The following is a 17,574-nucleotide window of genomic DNA, read 5'->3' as shown; positions in this document are numbered from 1 at the left end:
ATTTAACTTAGTCACGAATCGTGATGCTTCAGTGTTCAGGGGCAGTTGCTGAGACATGTCCGAGTCAGAAGGCCCTGGCGCAGCTGAGGAGGGAGGTGGAGCAGCCCAGGAAGGAGGTGGGGACAGCCAATCAGACTCCAAGGCTGCCCCTGATACTGGCGATGGAGCCATGTTTCTGGGCTCTGTGCAGGGAGGAGGGGAGACTCTGCGATAGAGGAAACAAACACTCCAAGCCCCGGAGAGAGAAGTATGGCAGGCTCTGGAAACTGAGAAGTCTCTGGGTGTGGAGGTCAGTGGAGAGCAGGGAGTCAAAGTGCGAGGGGAGTCCAGTACCATCTTGGACTCACCTTCATAGAAGTGCGCTGCACCTGCTCCTTCGAAGTAAAGCTGGAGGGCCTGTGAAGGAGTCAGCAGCAGCAGCAGCATTGAGGAGGACCTAGGAAGTCCACATTTCATCCTCCCATTATAGAGGTGTTTGTTGCTGCTTTAAATCAGCTTAAAGAGGACCTTTCACCATTTTGCCCACAGGCAGTTCTATATACTGGCGGAAAGCTGACAGTGCGCTGAGTTCAGCACACTATCGGCTTTCCCGATGTGGGCCCAGTGTGAAGAGCTTACGGTCCCGGTACTGTAGCTCTTCTATGGTCAGAAGGGCGTTTCTGACACTCAGTCAGAGACGTCCTTCTTCACAGCACAGCCAATCGCGCTGTGCTGTGAGAGCCGGGAGGAACGCCCCCTCCATCTGCTCGCAGTACTCGTCCATAGACGAGCATTATCAGGGAGGGAGGGGGGAGTTCCTCCCGGCTCTCACAGCACAGCGCGATTGGCTGTGCTGTGAAGAAGGACGTCTCTGACTGACTGTAGGGTAAACGCAGTAGCAGGAAAAAGAGTCAAAAGTGCCAAACCGCCGTTTAGTAAACAGAGAAGTGCACCGACCCCCGGTGGAGATCCAAGGGACATGCATTGAGATAGTCAGGACCTATAAGTATCTGGGTGTGCTCCTCAATAATAAACTAGACTGGGCTGACCACCTGGAGGCGCTGCACAGAAAAGGCCACAGCAGACTATACCTGCTCAGGAGGCTGAGGGCCTTCGGAGTCCAGGAGCCACTTCTTAGGGCCTTTTTCAACTTCGTGGTTGCTTCAGCCATCTTTTTTTGGTGTGGCCTGCTGGGGGAGCAGTATATCAAGCAGGGACAGAAATAGACTTGACAGGCTGATTAGGAGGGCCAGCTCTGTCCTGGGGAGCCCCTTGGACCCAGTACAGGTGGTGGGTGACAGAAGGATACTGTCCGTGGTGACCTCCATGCGGGAGAACAAATCCCACCCTATGTATGAGACTTTGATGGCACTTAGCAGCACTGTAAGTGACCGTCTGCTTCACCCCAAGTGTGAGAAGGAGTGCTATCGCAAGTATTTCCTTCCAACCGCGACCAGGCTGTATAATCTACATCGGACCAAGCGAAGATCACTCCGCACAGAAAACTAATGATTATGACGTCTTCCTTCTTTCTTTCTTCTTCTGTTCCTTAGCTGCTATGGACTCCTAGTACATCTTCTCTTCTCAACATATGTGTGTCTACATCTTTAATATATTACTGTGTATTATCCTGTATCTGTATTACTATGCTGCTGTAACATGCTGAAATTTCCCCACTGTGGGACTATTAAAGGATTATCTTATCTTAATCAAAGCAAAAGCCATTCCCCAAAATGGTAGAACTGAAGAGTACACCCGGCCCCACAAAAAAGATTTATAAAAAAGTTATGGGTGTCAAAATATGAGTATGAGTAAGGGACAGCAAAAGGAGTTCCGAAATGCGTAAGCTTTGGACTATGCTCTTGTATCCTGGACGCACAATTTAAGAGTGTCTTTTTATTTTTTATAAATGAAGTAAAAGTTATATTTAAATTTTTGGTTTACTGGATACATTTTTCACATTGTTGCACCTTAGTGACTCCACTGCAGTCTGGAGTAAGTGTCCGTGCAACCTTTCATTATTACTAGGTGGAGTGGTTTTTCCTATTTTTGGTGTCAAAATGTGGCGACTTTTAGAAAAAATATTTTTAACATAGTTTTGGATTTTTTTTAAGGGGTTAAAATGTAAATAAAACCATATAAATCGTACCGAAACATAGAATACAGATGACATGTCATTTTGGCTGCACAGTGAACGCCGTAAAACCAAAGCCCGTAAGAAAGTTGCAGAAATGCATTTTTTCTTCAAATCCACCCCATTCTGAATTTTTTCCCAACTTCCTAGTACATTATACAGAATAATTAATGGTGATATCATGAAGAACAATTTGTCCCGCAAAGATTAAGACCTCATATGGCTCTGGGAGCGGAGAAATAAAAAAATTATGGGGTTTAGAAGGAGGGGAGTCAAAAAACGAAAATCGAAATATGCCGTCAGCGGGAAGGGGTTAAAACAGAAAATTAAATGTGTGTTTGGCCGAAATATTCTTATACCACAACGTGCAATTTCCTTTTGATATTTGAAGCTATCAGTGAAGGGTAAATAAGAAGCATTACTCAGTCACTTATGAATTAAAAAATAAATAAATAGGGGAGAAAATACATGCTCATGCTCTGTGCAGGCAAGACTTTATGCCTAGGATGTACCATTCACACATAACATCTCTCATTATCGAACAATTCCAGCTGATTTTGAATGACTGTTTCGTTCTTCAAAGAATTGCAGTGGATTCCAGCTAGGCAGAAAATGGAAATGTGGATGGGTTCTCTTATTTCATATCTGTGTCCTAAAAGATTTATAATGCAGGTGATTGCCCTAAAAGTAGTTTATGCACTGATCAAAAGTAATGCAGATGTGAAGATAGTGTTAAATCAGGCCTTGTAACCATTTGCTCACTGGAAAATCCTAACAACTGTCTAGCATACAACAATTCATATACATATTTTCATATTCCTTAGCTGCAGTGTTAAATTACATTACAATATAATTATAGCTAAATTCTTTCTTTTTTTTCCCCTGGGGACCAGGAATATGATAGATTTTTCATTGAAACAGAACAAATAGAAAAATACATATACCGTATTTTATGGACTATAAGGCGCACTGGACTATAAGCCGCATTGCCCATGAGCGCCTTATAGTCCGTCTCGGTTCATATATAAGGCGCACCGGACTATAAGCCGCAGTCCGGTGCGCATTATATGTTATTGAAAGCACCGGCAGGCAGACTTTGCCAGCGGCCGCTTAACCCCCCGCGTGCCAGCCGCTTCTATTGGAAGCGCTTGGCAGGCGAGGAGGGGCTCTATCAGCAAAATCATGCTGATAGAGCCCAAACGTAAAAGTTAGATTAAACCTCCCCCCCCCCCCCCCCCGTTTTAAAATAAAAGCCTGAAACAGAATGTGAAACTTACCGAGCGGTGCAGCGTGGGCGGGCATTCAGGCCTCCTCTTCCTCCGATGTTCCGTCCTCCTCCTCCGCCGCTCGCTAACTGATAATGGCCTGGGCGCATGCGTAGCCGTAGTAGAAGCATTATGATATTGCGCATGCGCCCCGGCCATTATCAGCGAGTGCCGGAGGAGAAGGACGGAACATCGGAGGAAGAGGAGGCCTGAATGCCCGCCCGCCCTGCACCGCTGGGTAAGTTTCACGTTCTGTTTCAGGCCGGCGCTACAGAACGCCGGCGTGTATCACAGCCGTACACGCCGGCGCTACAGCAGGGCTGCCGGACACTTCCCATTCATTTCTATGGGAGCCGGCATGCGAGCGCTCCCCATAGAAATGAATGGACTGCTTTTTTCCATTCATTTCTATGGGGAGCGCTCGCATGCCGGCTCCCATAGAAATGAATGGGAAGTGTCTGTCCATTCATTTCTATGGGGAGCGCTTGCATGTCGGCTCCCATAGAAATGAATAGGAAGTGTCCGGCAGCCCTGCTGTAACGCCGGCGTGTACGGCTGTGATACACGCCGGCGTTCTGTAGTGTGAATGCACCCTTACGGTGCCTTTTATGTATGTATGGAAGCGGCACGCAGACCATCCATATATAAGCCGCACCGGACTATAAGCCGCACTTACGATTTCTAAGGAAATCGTAGGTTTTTATGTGCGCCTTATAGTCCGGAAAATACGGTACTTTGCTGGAGATTAGGGCATACATTTATTTTGTTATTTTGAATACTGGAATGGATTCTTCAGGGTAGTACATCAAACATGTTCACCAGCCATAGCATAAATCCTTCAGGGGCACCTATGTTTTTTTGTTCTCAGTTCTTACCGATGAAGGCCGTATCTGATATCTAACTAAGAGAAAACTGTTTCTTTAGGGAAGACATTTACAGTCATGGTCATGTAAAACAAGAGTCAGAGTCTAAGCTTTTAACAATTTAAAAAAGCTGCAAAAGGATCCCTGATCAAATACTCTGCTGGATGTATGCAAAGTATTGTTAGGATAACAGATGCAGTTCTGAGCCAAAGTGAGAACCAGTACTAGATACACTGATCAAAATGGTTAATACGGCGCTGTGTGTCCAACACCCCTGGGGCCGCACCAACTCCAACCCTACAATGGTGTTCAACAAAGCCTCAGTTGGTGGGGGTGGACTTGGCTTCACTGCTGGGCAGAGCAGTACAGGTCGGGAAACGCCAAACAAACAACGCACCACAAATCACAGTGAACCAGACACTGAGAACTCTTACCAGCAGATGTTTTGGGTAGCAGTGCAGGTGCAAGGATCCAGAAGGCTGTGGAGGGTGGTCAACAGGCGACAGAAGAGACTCAAAGCATAGTCATACAGTCCGGGTCGTCAAAAAGGGCAACGCAGTACAGTGGAAAATCCAAAGGAAACGTCGGGCAGTCCAAGTCTGTAATAGGAGCAGTGGAGCCGTACAAAATCGGTATTCAGGAAGCAGAGGTCTAAAGGCAACCTGGCATCATAGACAGTAGCAGGCACAGTACAAAAATCAGGAGCCAAAAGGCAGGGTCAGAGGTCAACACAAGAAGGTCAGAGCACAGGCAAGAGAACGCTTACTACCAGTACAATAAAGTTCAACTGAATAGCAAGCAGCGGTCTGGAGCTAGAGCCCTCCTTAAATAGGCCCCGGCCCGCCGCAAGCCTGAAAACGAGAAGTCCCCCATCCGGCTCAGGAGGAGACTGACAAACCCCACACAACACTGCAGCGGTTCTAGCCTGCCTCCCAAGACCCAGAAGCTGGGGACTTGGGAACGCAGGAAGGAGAGGATCAACAGCCTCTACACAGTGCTGCCGAGGGTCTGGTACCTGCTCCTGACATGTATACATTCTGTATTCACAGTTGACCAGCTATAATCATGAGAGATTTGTTGATGGACACTGACTATTTTGATCTGCTAACAAGTTAGTGTATATGTGTTGTAAGGGTGTGAACCTAGAGGGCACTGTAGAGTGACCCAAAACAGGGTTAAAAGGGACTCTGGCCACACCCATACGAGAGAAAGGTGCTCAAAACCAGAGGGAGTGCACACAGAAGGAGAGTGCTGTTAGTGACCTGCAGGGGCAGGTGGACTGTGGACCAGTTGGAGACAGACAGGAGGTCTGCCCCAAGAATACTAAAAACCAAATGGGACTTGCTTAAGCTCAGTGTGAGCTAGACTGCTAACAAGAAGCCTCAGAGAAGTATCTTGCCCTCAGTAGATAAGTCAGTGTTCAAGGAGTGAGGTATTGCCCTGTATGGGGGCTAGGCTGTTTGTTTGGTTTTTTTTTTGTTCTGTTATAAGCGGAATAAAGCCACTTATTTTGGATTGTATGACCAGACCTGCTGTTTATTTGGCAGTGCCACGAACACATCTGTTGAATCCAGGAAAACCACTACCATTGATGTTAAATTACCCCAATTGTTACAGTGTCTTTCTTTTTATTATCCTACCATTTCTGATATATCTTATATATTTTTTAAATTCTAAAGGAGATGATAATTGGTGGCAATTTATCAAAAATGGTGTTTTATACACCAGTGTTAAGCTATTTCCTTACGTCCTACAGCAGCATAATATGGGGTATTTCTGCCCCTGTGTTCTGGTAGGACAGGTGCAATTTGTAATTAGTAGAGATGAGCGAACAGTGTTCTATCGAACTCATGTTCGATCGGATATTAGGCTGTTCGGCATGTTCGAATCGAATCGAACACCGCGTGGTAAAGTGCGCCATTACTCGATTCCCCTCCCACCTTCCCTGGCGCCTTTTTTGCTCCAATAACAGCGCAGGGTAGGTGGGACAGGAACTACGACACCGGTGACGTTGAAAAAAGTAGGCAAAACCCATTGGCTGCCGAAAACATGTGACCTCTAATTTAAAAGAACAGCGCCGCCCAGCTTCGCGTCATTCTGAGCTTGCAATTCACCGAGGACGGAGGTTTCCGTCCAGCTAGCTAGGGCTTAGATTCTGGGTAGGCAGGGACAGGCTAGGATAGGAAGGAGAAGACAACCAACAGCTCTTGTAAGAGCTAAATTCCAGGGAGAAGCTTGTCAGTGTAACGTGGCACTGACGGGCTCAATCGCCGCAACCCAGCTTTCCCAGGATCCTGAATGGAATACACTGTCAGTGTATTCCCGTATACCCGATATATACCCCGATACCCGTTCCAACGGTGTGCCCCCCCACCTTCACCCCAGAAATACCCTGCAAGTCCCCTAGCAATAGAATTGGGGCTATATACACCCACAATTTTTACTACTGGTATACAGTGCCATTGTCTGACTGGGAATTCAAAGAATATATTGGGAATACAAATACCCTCATTTCTTGCTACTGCCATATAGTGCCAGTTTCTGACTGGTAATTCAAAGAATATATTGGGGTTACGTGCACCCACAATTTTTACTACTGGTATACAGTGCCATTGTCTGACTGGGAATTCAAAGAGTATATTGGGAATACAAATACCCTCATTTCTTGCTACTGCCATATAGTGCCAGTTTCTGACTGGGAATTCAAAGAATATATTGGGGTTACGTGCACCCACAATTTTTACTACTGGTATACAGTGCCATTGTCTGACTGGGAATTCAAAGAATATATTGGGGTTATAAATACCCTCATTTCTTGCTACTGCCATATAGTGCCAGTTTCTGACTGGTAATTCAAAGAATATATTGGGGTTACGTGCACCCACAATTTTTACTACTGGTATACAGTGCCATTGTCTGACTGGGAATTCAAAGAATATATTGGGAATACAAATACCCTCATTTCTTGCTACTGCCATATAGTGCCAGTTTCTGACTGGGAATTCAAAGAATATATTGGGGTTACGTGCACCCACAATTTTTACTACTGGTATACAGTGCCATTGTCTGACTGGGAATTCAAAGAATATATTGGGGTTATAAATACCCTCATTTCTTGCTACTGCCATATAGTGCCAGTTTCTGACTGGTAATTCAAAGAATATATTGGGGTTACGTGCACCCACAATTTTTACTACTGGTATACAGTGCCATTGTCTGACTGGGAATTCAAAGAGTATATTGGGAATACAAATACCCTCATTTCTTGCTACTGCCATATAGTGCCAGTTTCTGACTGGGAATTCAAAGAATATATTGGGGTTACGTGCACCCACAATTTTTACTACTGGTATACAGTGCCATTGTCTGACTGGGAATTCAAAGAATATATTGGGGTTATAAATACCCTCATTTCTTGCTACTGCCATATAGTGCCAGTTTCTGACTGGTAATTCAAAGAATATATTGGGGTTACGTGCACCCACAATTTTTACTACTGGTATACAGTGCCATTGTCTGACTGGGAATTCAAAGAGTATATTGGGAATACAAATACCCTCATTTCTTGCTACTGCCATATAGTGCCAGTTTCTGACTGGTAATTCAAAGAATATATTGGGGTTACGTGCACCCACAATTTTTACTACTGGTATACAGTGCCATTGTCTGACTGGGAATTCAAAGAATATATTGGGGTTATAAATACCCTCATTTCTTGCTACTGCCATATAGTGCCAGTTTCTGACTGGTAATTCAAAGAATATATTGGGGTTACGTGCACCCACAATTTTTACTACTGGTATACAGTGCCATTGTCTGACTGGGAATTCAAAGAGTATATTGGGAATACAAATACCCTCATTTCTTGCTACTGCCATATAGTGCCAGTGTCTGACTGGGAATTCAAAGAATATATTGGGGTTACGTGCACCCACAATTTTTACTACTGGTATACAGTGCCATTGTCTGACTGGGAATTCAAAGAATATATTGGGGTTATAAATACCCTCATTTCTTGCTACTGCCATATAGTGCCAGTTTCTGACTGGTAATTCAAAGAATATATTGGGGTTACGTGCACCCACAATTTTTACTACTGGTATACAGTGCCATTGTCTGACTGGGAATTCAAAGAGTATATTGGGAATACAAATACCCTCATTTCTTGCTACTGCCATATAGTGCCAGTTTCTGACTGGGAATTCAAAGAATATATTGGGGTTACGTGCACCCACAATTTTTACTACTGGTATACAGTGCCATTGTCTGACTGGGAATTCAAAGAATATATTGGGGTTATAAATACCCTCATTTCTTGCTACTGCCATATAGTGCCAGTTTCTGACTGGTAATTCAAAGAATATATTGGGGTTACGTGCACCCACAATTTTTACTACTGGTATACAGTGCCATTGTCTGACTGGGAATTCAAAGAGTATATTGGGAATACAAATACCCTCATTTCTTGCTACTGCCATATAGTGCCAGTTTCTGACTGGTAATTCAAAGAATATATTGGGGTTACGTGCACCCACAATTTTTACTACTGGTATACAGTGCCATTGTCTGACTGGGAATTCAAAGAATATATTGGGGTTATAAATACCCTCATTTCTTGCTACTGCCATATAGTGCCAGTTTCTGACTGGTAATTCAAAGAATATATTGGGGTTACGTGCACCCACAATTTTTACTACTGGTATACAGTGCCATTGTCTGACTGGGAATTCAAAGAGTATATTGGGAATACAAATACCCTCATTTCTTGCTACTGCCATATAGTGCCAGTGTCTGACTGGGAATTCAAAGAATATATTGGGGTTACGTGCACCCACAATTTTTACTACTGGTATACAGTGCCATTGTCTGACTGGGAATTCAAAGAATATATTGGGGTTATAAATACCCTCATTTCTTGCTACTGCCATATAGTGCCAGTTTCTGACTGGTAATTCAAAGAATATATTGGGGTTACGTGCACCCACAATTTTTACTACTGGTATACAGTGCCATTGTCTGACTGGGAATTCAAAGAATATATTGGGAATACAAATACCCTCATTTCTTGCTACTGCCATATAGTGCCAGTTTCTGACTGGGAATTCAAAGAATATATTGGGGTTACGTGCACCCACAATTTTTACTACTGGTATACAGTGCCATTGTCTGACTGGGAATTCAAAGAATATATTGGGGTTATAAATACCCTCATTTCTTGCTACTGCCATATAGTGCCAGTTTCTGACTGGTAATTCAAAGAATATATTGGGGTTACGTGCACCCACAATTTTTACTACTGGTATACAGTGCCATTGTCTGACTGGGAATTCAAAGAGTATATTGGGAATACAAATACCCTCATTTCTTGCTACTGCCATATAGTGCCAGTTTCTGACTGGGAATTCAAAGAATATATTGGGGTTACGTGCACCCACAATTTTTACTACTGGTATACAGTGCCATTGTCTGACTGGGAATTCAAAGAATATATTGGGGTTATAAATACCCTCATTTCTTGCTACTGCCATATAGTGCCAGTTTCTGACTGGTAATTCAAAGAATATATTGGGGTTACGTGCACCCACAATTTTTACTACTGGTATACAGTGCCATTGTCTGACTGGGAATTCAAAGAGTATATTGGGAATACAAATACCCTCATTTCTTGCTACTGCCATATAGTGCCAGTTTCTGACTGGTAATTCAAAGAATATATTGGGGTTACGTGCACCCACAATTTTTACTACTGGTATACAGTGCCATTGTCTGACTGGGAATTCAAAGAATATATTGGGGTTATAAATACCCTCATTTCTTGCTACTGCCATATAGTGCCAGTTTCTGACTGGTAATTCAAAGAATATATTGGGGTTACGTGCACCCACAATTTTTACTACTGGTATACAGTGCCATTGTCTGACTGGGAATTCAAAGAGTATATTGGGAATACAAATACCCTCATTTCTTGCTACTGCCATATAGTGCCAGTGTCTGACTGGGAATTCAAAGAATATATTGGGGTTACGTGCACCCACAATTTTTACTACTGGTATACAGTGCCATTGTCTGACTGGGAATTCAAAGAATATATTGGGGTTATAAATACCCTCATTTCTTGCTACTGCCATATAGTGCCAGTTTCTGACTGGTAATTCAAAGAATATATTGGGGTTACGTGCACCCACAATTTTTACTACTGGTATACAGTGCCATTGTCTGACTGGGAATTCAAAGAGTATATTGGGAATACAAATACCCTCATTTCTTGCTACTGCCATATAGTGCCAGTTTCTGACTGGGAATTCAAAGAATATATTGGGGTTACGTGCACCCACAATTTTTACTACTGGTATACAGTGCCATTGTCTGACTGGGAATTCAAAGAATATATTGGGGTTATAAATACCCTCATTTCTTGCTACTGCCATATAGTGCCAGTTTCTGACTGGTAATTCAAAGAATATATTGGGGTTACGTGCACCCACAATTTTTACTACTGGTATACAGTGCCATTGTCTGACTGGGAATTCAAAGAGTATATTGGGAATACAAATACCCTCATTTCTTGCTACTGCCATATAGTGCCAGTTTCTGACTGGTAATTCAAAGAATATATTGGGGTTACGTGCACCCACAATTTTTACTACTGGTATACAGTGCCATTGTCTGACTGGGAATTCAAAGAATATATTGGGGTTATAAATACCCTCATTTCTTGCTACTGCCATATAGTGCCAGTTTCTGACTGGTAATTCAAAGAATATATTGGGGTTACGTGCACCCACAATTTTTACTACTGGTATACAGTGCCATTGTCTGACTGGGAATTCAAAGAGTATATTGGGAATACAAATACCCTCATTTCTTGCTACTGCCATATAGTGCCAGTGTCTGACTGGGAATTCAAAGAATATATTGGGGTTACGTGCACCCACAATTTTTACTACTGGTATACAGTGCCAATTTCTAACTAGGAATTCAAAATGCGCAAGGCTCCCGGAAAGGGACGTGGACGAGGCCGTGGGCGAGGTCGGGGGAATGGTTCTGGGGAGCAAGGTAGCAGTGAAGCCACAGGGCGTCCCGTGCCTACTCCTGTGGGGCAGCAAGCATTGCGCCACTCCACAGTGCCAGGGTTGCTTGCCACATTAACTAAACTGCAGGGTACAAACCTTAGTAGGCCCGAGAACCAGGAACAGGTCTTGCAATGGCTGTCAGAGAACGCTTACAGCACATTGTCCAGCAGCCAGTCAGACTCTGCCTCCTCTCCTCCTATTACCCAACAGTCTTGTCTTCCTTCCTCCCAAAATTCCGAAGCTTTACAGAACAATAACCCAAACTGTCCCTGCTCCCCAGAGCTGTTCTCCGCTCCTTTCATTGTCCCTCAACCTGCCTCTCCACGTCACGATTCCACGAACCTAACAGAGGAGCATCTGTGTCCAGATGCTCAAACACTAGAGTCTCCTCCATCTCCGTTCGATTTGGTGGTGGATGACCAGCAACCCACCCTCATCGACGATGATGTGACGCAGTTGCCGTCAGGGCATCCAGTTGACTGGCGCATTGTGCGGGAGGAGGAGATGAGACAGGAGTTGGAAGAGGAAGTGGTGGATGATGAGGACACTGACCCGACCTGGACAGGGGGGATGTCAAGCGGGGAAAGTAGTGTGGATGTTGAGGCAGGTGCAGCACCAAAAAGGGTAGCTAGAGGCAGAGGCAGAGGTCAGCAGCTTAGGCGAAGCCAGGCCACACCCGGAATCTCCCAAGATGTTCCAGTTCGTACCCAGCCCCGAAAAACTCCCACCTCGAGGGCACGTTTCTCGAAGGTGTGGAGTTTTTTCAAGGAATGCGCCGAGGACAGATATAGTGTTGTCTGCACAATTTGCCTCTCGAAATTGATTAGGGGCTCTGAGAAGAGCAACCTGTCCACCACTTCAATGCGCCGTCATTTGGAATCCAAGCACTGGAATCAGTGGCAGGCAGCAACGGCAGGACAAAGGCCGCCTGCCGTTCACGCCACTGCCACTGCCTCTGCCTCTGCCTCTGCCACTGCCACTGCTGACTGTGCTGGCGATGCACTCCAGAGGACGAGCCAGGACACCACTTCATCTGCCTCCGCCACTTTGTTGACTTCTACCTCATCCTCCCCTGGTCCTGTCTTATCTCCTTCTCCTGCACCATCAAAGGCACCATCAGGCGTTTCTTTACAACAACCCACCATCTCTCAGACATTGGAGCGGCGGCAGAAATACACTGCTAACCACCCACACGCGCAAGCCTTGAACGCCAACATCGCTAAACTGCTGGCCCAGGAGATGTTGGCGTTCCGGCTTGTTGAAACTCCCGCCTTCCTGGACCTGATGGCAACTGCGGCACCTCGCTATGCCGTCCCTAGCCGTCACTACTTCTCCCGGTGTGCCGTCCCCGCCTTGCACCAGCACGTGTCACTCAACATCAGGCGGGCCCTTAGTTCCGCGCTTTGCACAAAGGTCCACTTGACCACCGACGCGTGGACAAGTGCATGCGGACAGGGACGCTACATTTCACTGACGGCACACTGGGTAAATGTAGTTGAGGCTGGGACTGCTTCCCAAACTGGCCCGGTGTACCTCGTCTCCCCGCCTAACATTCCTGGCAGGGACACGAGAAGAACACCCCCCTCCTCCTCCTCCTCTACCGCCTCCTCCTCCGCCTCCTCCTCCGCCACCGCCTCCTCCTCCGCTGTTAGATTGACCCCAGCTACGAGTTGGAAACGTTGCAGCACTGGCGTTGGTAGACGTCAGCAGGCTGTGCTGAAGCTGATCAGCTTGGGGGACAGACAGCACACTGCCTCCGAGGTGAGGGATGCCCTCCTCGATGAGACGGCAATATGGTTTGAGCCGCTGCACCTGGGCCCAGGCATGGTCGTTTGTGATAACGGCCGGAACCTGGTAGCAGCTCTGGAGCTTGCCGGACTCCAACATGTTCCATGCCTGGCCCACGTCTTCAACCTAGTGGTGCAACGTTTCCTAAAGAGCTACCCCAATGTTCCAGAGCTACTGGTGAAAGTGCGGCGCATGTGCGCCCACTTTCGCAAGTCGACAGTAGCCGCTGCTAGCTTAAAATCTCTCCAGCAACGCCTGCATGTGCCACAACACCGGCTTTTGTGCGACGTCCCCACACGCTGGAACTCAACGTTTCAGATGTTGAATAGAGTGGTTGAGCAGCAGAGACCTTTGATGGAATACCAGCTACAAAACCCTAGGGTGCCACAAAGTCAGCTGCCTCAGTTTCACATCCATGAGTGGCCATGGATGAGAGACCTTTGTGACATCCTACGGGTCTTTGAGGAGTCCACAAGGAGGGTGAGCTCTGAGGATGCGATGGTGAGCCTTACAATCCCGCTCTTGTGTGTTCTGAGAGAATCCCTGATTGACATCAGGGATAACTCAGATCACACAGAGGAGTTAGGGATAGCATCCGATCCGTCACAGCTGGAGAGTAGGTCCACACATCTGTCCGCTTCACTGCGTTTAATGGAGGAGGAGGAGGAGGAGGAGGAGGAGGAAGAAGAGTTGTCCGATGATGTGATGGTGATACAGGAGGCTTCCGGGCAACTTCGAATCGTCCCATTGTTGCAGCGCGGATGGGTAGACATGGAGGATGAGGAGGAAATGGAGATTGAACTTTCCGGTGGGGCCAGAGGAGTCATGCCAACTAACACTGTGGCAGACATGGCTGAGTTCATGTTGGGGTGCTTTACAACCGACAAGCGTATTGTCAAAATCATGGAGGACAACCAGTACTGGATCTTTGCTATCCTTGACCCCCGGTATAAAAACAACATCTCGTCTTTTATTCCGGTAGAGGGGAGGGCCAATCGCATCAATGCTTGCCACAGGCAATTGGTGCAGAATATGATGGAGATGTTTCCAGCATGTGACAGTGGCGGCAGGGAGGGCAGTTCCTCCAGTAGGCAACCAAGTTCTCACCGGTCCACACAAACGAGGGGCACACTGTCTAAGGTCTGGGACACCTTGATGGCACCCCCTCGCCAAAGTGCCGCCACGGAGGGTCCTAGTGTCACCAGGCGTGAGAAGTATAGGCGCATGTTGCGGGAATACCTTTCCGACCACAGCCCTGTCCTCTCCGACCCCTCTGCGCCCTACACGTATTGGGTGTCGAAGTTGGACCTGTGGCTTGAACTTGCCCTATATGCCTTGGAGGTGCTGTCCTGTCCTGCCGCCAGCGTCCTATCTGAGAGGGTGTTCAGTGCAGCCGGTGGCATCATCACTGACAAGCGCACCCGTCTGTCAGCTGAGAGTGCCGACCGGCTCACTTTGATAAAAATGAACCACCACTGGATAGAGCCTTCATTTTTGTGCCCACCTGTGTAAAGCACCCCAACATGAAACTCCATGTCTGTACTCAACCTCTCCAATTCCTCCGCATCCTCATACTCATCCACCATAAGCGTTGCACAATTCTGCTAATACTAGGCTCCCTCCAACATGATTTCCCCCAACTCTGCTGGTTAGAGGCTCCCTCCACCCTGATTTCCACCAACTCTGCTGGTTAGAGGCTCCCTCCACCCTGCTTTCCCACAACTCTGCTGGTTAGAGGCTCCTTCCACCATGAATTTGCCCAAACTGGGCTGTTTAGAGGCTCCCTCCACCATGAATTGGTCCAAACTGGGCTGGTTAGAGGCTCCCTCCACCATTAATTGGTCCAAACTGGGCTGGTTAGAGGCTCCCTCCACCATGAATTTGCCCAAACTGGGCTGTTTAGAGGCTCCCTCCACCATGAATTTGCCCAAACTGGGCTGTTTAGAGGCTCCCTCCACCATGAATTGGTCCAAACTGGGTTTTTTAGAGGCTCCCTCCACCATGAATTGGTCCAAACTGGGGTGGTTAGAGGCTCCCTCCACCATTAATTGGTCCAAACTGGGCTGGTTAGAGGCTCCCTCCACCATGAATTGGTCCAAACTGGGCTGGTTAGAGGCTCCCTCCACCATGAATTGGTCCAAACTGGGGTGGTTAGAGGCTCCCTCCACCATTAATTGGTCCAAACTGGGCTGGTTAGAGGCTCCCTCCACCATTAATTGGTCCAAACTGGGCTGGTTAGAGGCTCCCTCCACCATGAATTTGCCCAAACTGGGCTGTTTAGAGGCTCCCTCCACCATTAATTGGTCCAAACTGGGCTGGTTAGAGGCTCCCTCCACAATTAATTGGTCCAAACTGGGCTAATTAGAGGCTCCCTCCACCATGAATTGGTCCAAACTGGGTTTTTTAGAGGCTCCCTCCACCATGAATTTGCCCAAACTGGGCTGTTTAGAGGCTCCCTCCACCATGAATTGGTCCAAACTGGGCTGGTTAGAGGCTCCCTCCACCATGAATTTCCCAAAACTTGGCTGTTTAGAGGCTCCCTCCACCATTAATTGGTCCAAACTGGGCTGGTTAGAGGCTCCCTCCACCATGAATTGGTCCAAACTGGGGTTTTTAGAGGCTCCCTCCACCATGAATTGGTCCAAACTTGGCTGTTTAGAGGCTCCCTCCACCATGAATTGGTCCAAACTGGGGTGGTTAGAGGCTCCCTCCACCATTAATTGGTCCAAACTGGGCTGGTTAGAGGCTCCCTCCACCATTAATTGGTCCAAACTGGGTTTTTTAGAGGCTCCCTCCACCATGAATTTGCCCAAACTGGGCTGTTTAGAGGCTCCCTCCACCATGAATTGGTCCAAACTGGGTTTTTTAGAGGCTCCCTCCACCATGAATTGGTCCAAACTGGGCTGGTTAGAGGCTCCCTCCACCATGAATTGGTCCAAACTGGGGTGGTTAGAGGCTCCCTCCACCATTAATTGGTCCAAACTGGGCTGGTTAGAGGCTCCCTCCACCATTAATTGGTCCAAACTGGGCTGGTTAGAGGCTCCCTCCACCATGAATTTGCCCAAACTGGGCTGTTTAGAGGCTCCCTCCACCATTAATTGGTCCAAACTGGGCTGGTTAGAGGCTCCCTCCACAATTAATTGGTCCAAACTGGGCTAATTAGAGGCTCCCTCCACCATTAATTGGTCCAAACTGGGTTTTTTAGAGGCTCCCTCCACCATGAATTTGCCCAAACTGGGCTGTTTAGAGGCTCCCTCCACCATGAATTGGTCCAAACTGGGTTTTTTAGAGGCTCCCTCCACCATGAATTGGTCCAAACTGGGCTGGTTAGAGGCTCCCTCCACCATGAATTGGTCCAAACTGGGGTGGTTAGAGGCTCCCTCCACCATTAATTGGTCCAAACTGGGCTGGTTAGAGGCTCCCTCCACCATTAATTGGTCCAAACTGGGCTGGTTAGAGGCTCCCTCCACCATGAATTTGCCCAAACTGGGCTGTTTAGAGGCTCCCTCCACCATGAATTGGTCCAAACTGGGCTGGTTAGAGGCTCCCTCCACCATGAATTGGTCCAAACTGGGCTGGTTAGAGGCTCCCTCCACCATTAATTGGTCCAAACTGGGCTGGTTAGAGGCTCCCTCCACCATTAATTGGTCCAAACTGGGCTGGTTAGAGGCTCCCTCCACCATGAATTTGCCCAAACTGGGCTGTTTAGAGGCTCTCTCCACCATTAATTGGTCCAAACTGGGCTGGTTAGAGGCTCCCTCCACAATTAATTGGTCCAAACTGGGCTAATTAGAGGCTCCCTCCACCATGAATTGGTCCAAACTGGGTTTTTTAGAGGCTCCCTCCACCATGAATTTGCCCAAACTGGGCTGTTTAGAGGCTCCCTCCACCATGAATTGGTCCAAACTGGGCTGGTTAGAGGCTCCCTCCACCATGAATTTCCCAAAACTTGGCTGTTTAGAGGCTCCCTCCACCATTAATTGGTCCAAACTGGGCTGGTTAGAGGCTCCCTCCACCATGAATTGGTCCAAACTGGGGTTTTTAGAGGCTCCCTCCACCATGAATTGGTCCAAACTTGGCTGTTTAGAGGCTCCCTCCACCATGAATTGGTCCAAACTGGGGTGGTTAGAGGCTCCCTCCACCATTAATTGGTCCAAACTGGGCTGGTTAGAGGCTCCCTCCACCATTAATTGGTCCAAACTGGGTTTTTTAGAGGCTCCCTCCACCATGAATTTGCCCAAACTGGGCTGTTTAGAGGCTCCCTCCACCATGAATTGGTCCAAACTGGGTTTTTTAGAGGCTCCCTCCACCATGAATTGGTCCAAACTGGGCTGGTTAGAGGCTCCCTCCACCATGAATTGGTCCAAACTGGGGTGGTTAGAGGCTCCCTCCACCATTAATTGGTCCAAACTGGGCTGGTTAGAGGCTCCCTCCACCATTAATTGGTCCAAACTGGGCTGGTTAGAGGCTCC

General features: G+C 47.2%; 1 protein-coding gene across 1 annotated transcript in view; it reads left to right on the top strand.

Moving 5' to 3' along the window:
* REC114 (REC114 meiotic recombination protein) overlaps window positions 1-17,574 on the top strand; it is a 104,258-nt gene that overhangs the window by 49,867 nt on the left and 36,817 nt on the right. The gene's annotated exons all lie outside the window — the stretch shown is intronic.

Source organism: Leptodactylus fuscus, chromosome 5 (assembly GCF_031893055.1).
Source record: "Leptodactylus fuscus isolate aLepFus1 chromosome 5, aLepFus1.hap2, whole genome shotgun sequence".
Taxonomy (NCBI): domain Eukaryota; kingdom Metazoa; phylum Chordata; class Amphibia; order Anura; family Leptodactylidae; genus Leptodactylus; species Leptodactylus fuscus.
The sequence above is the reverse complement of the archived record's forward strand: the minus strand, read 5'-3'. Positions and strand labels throughout refer to the sequence as shown.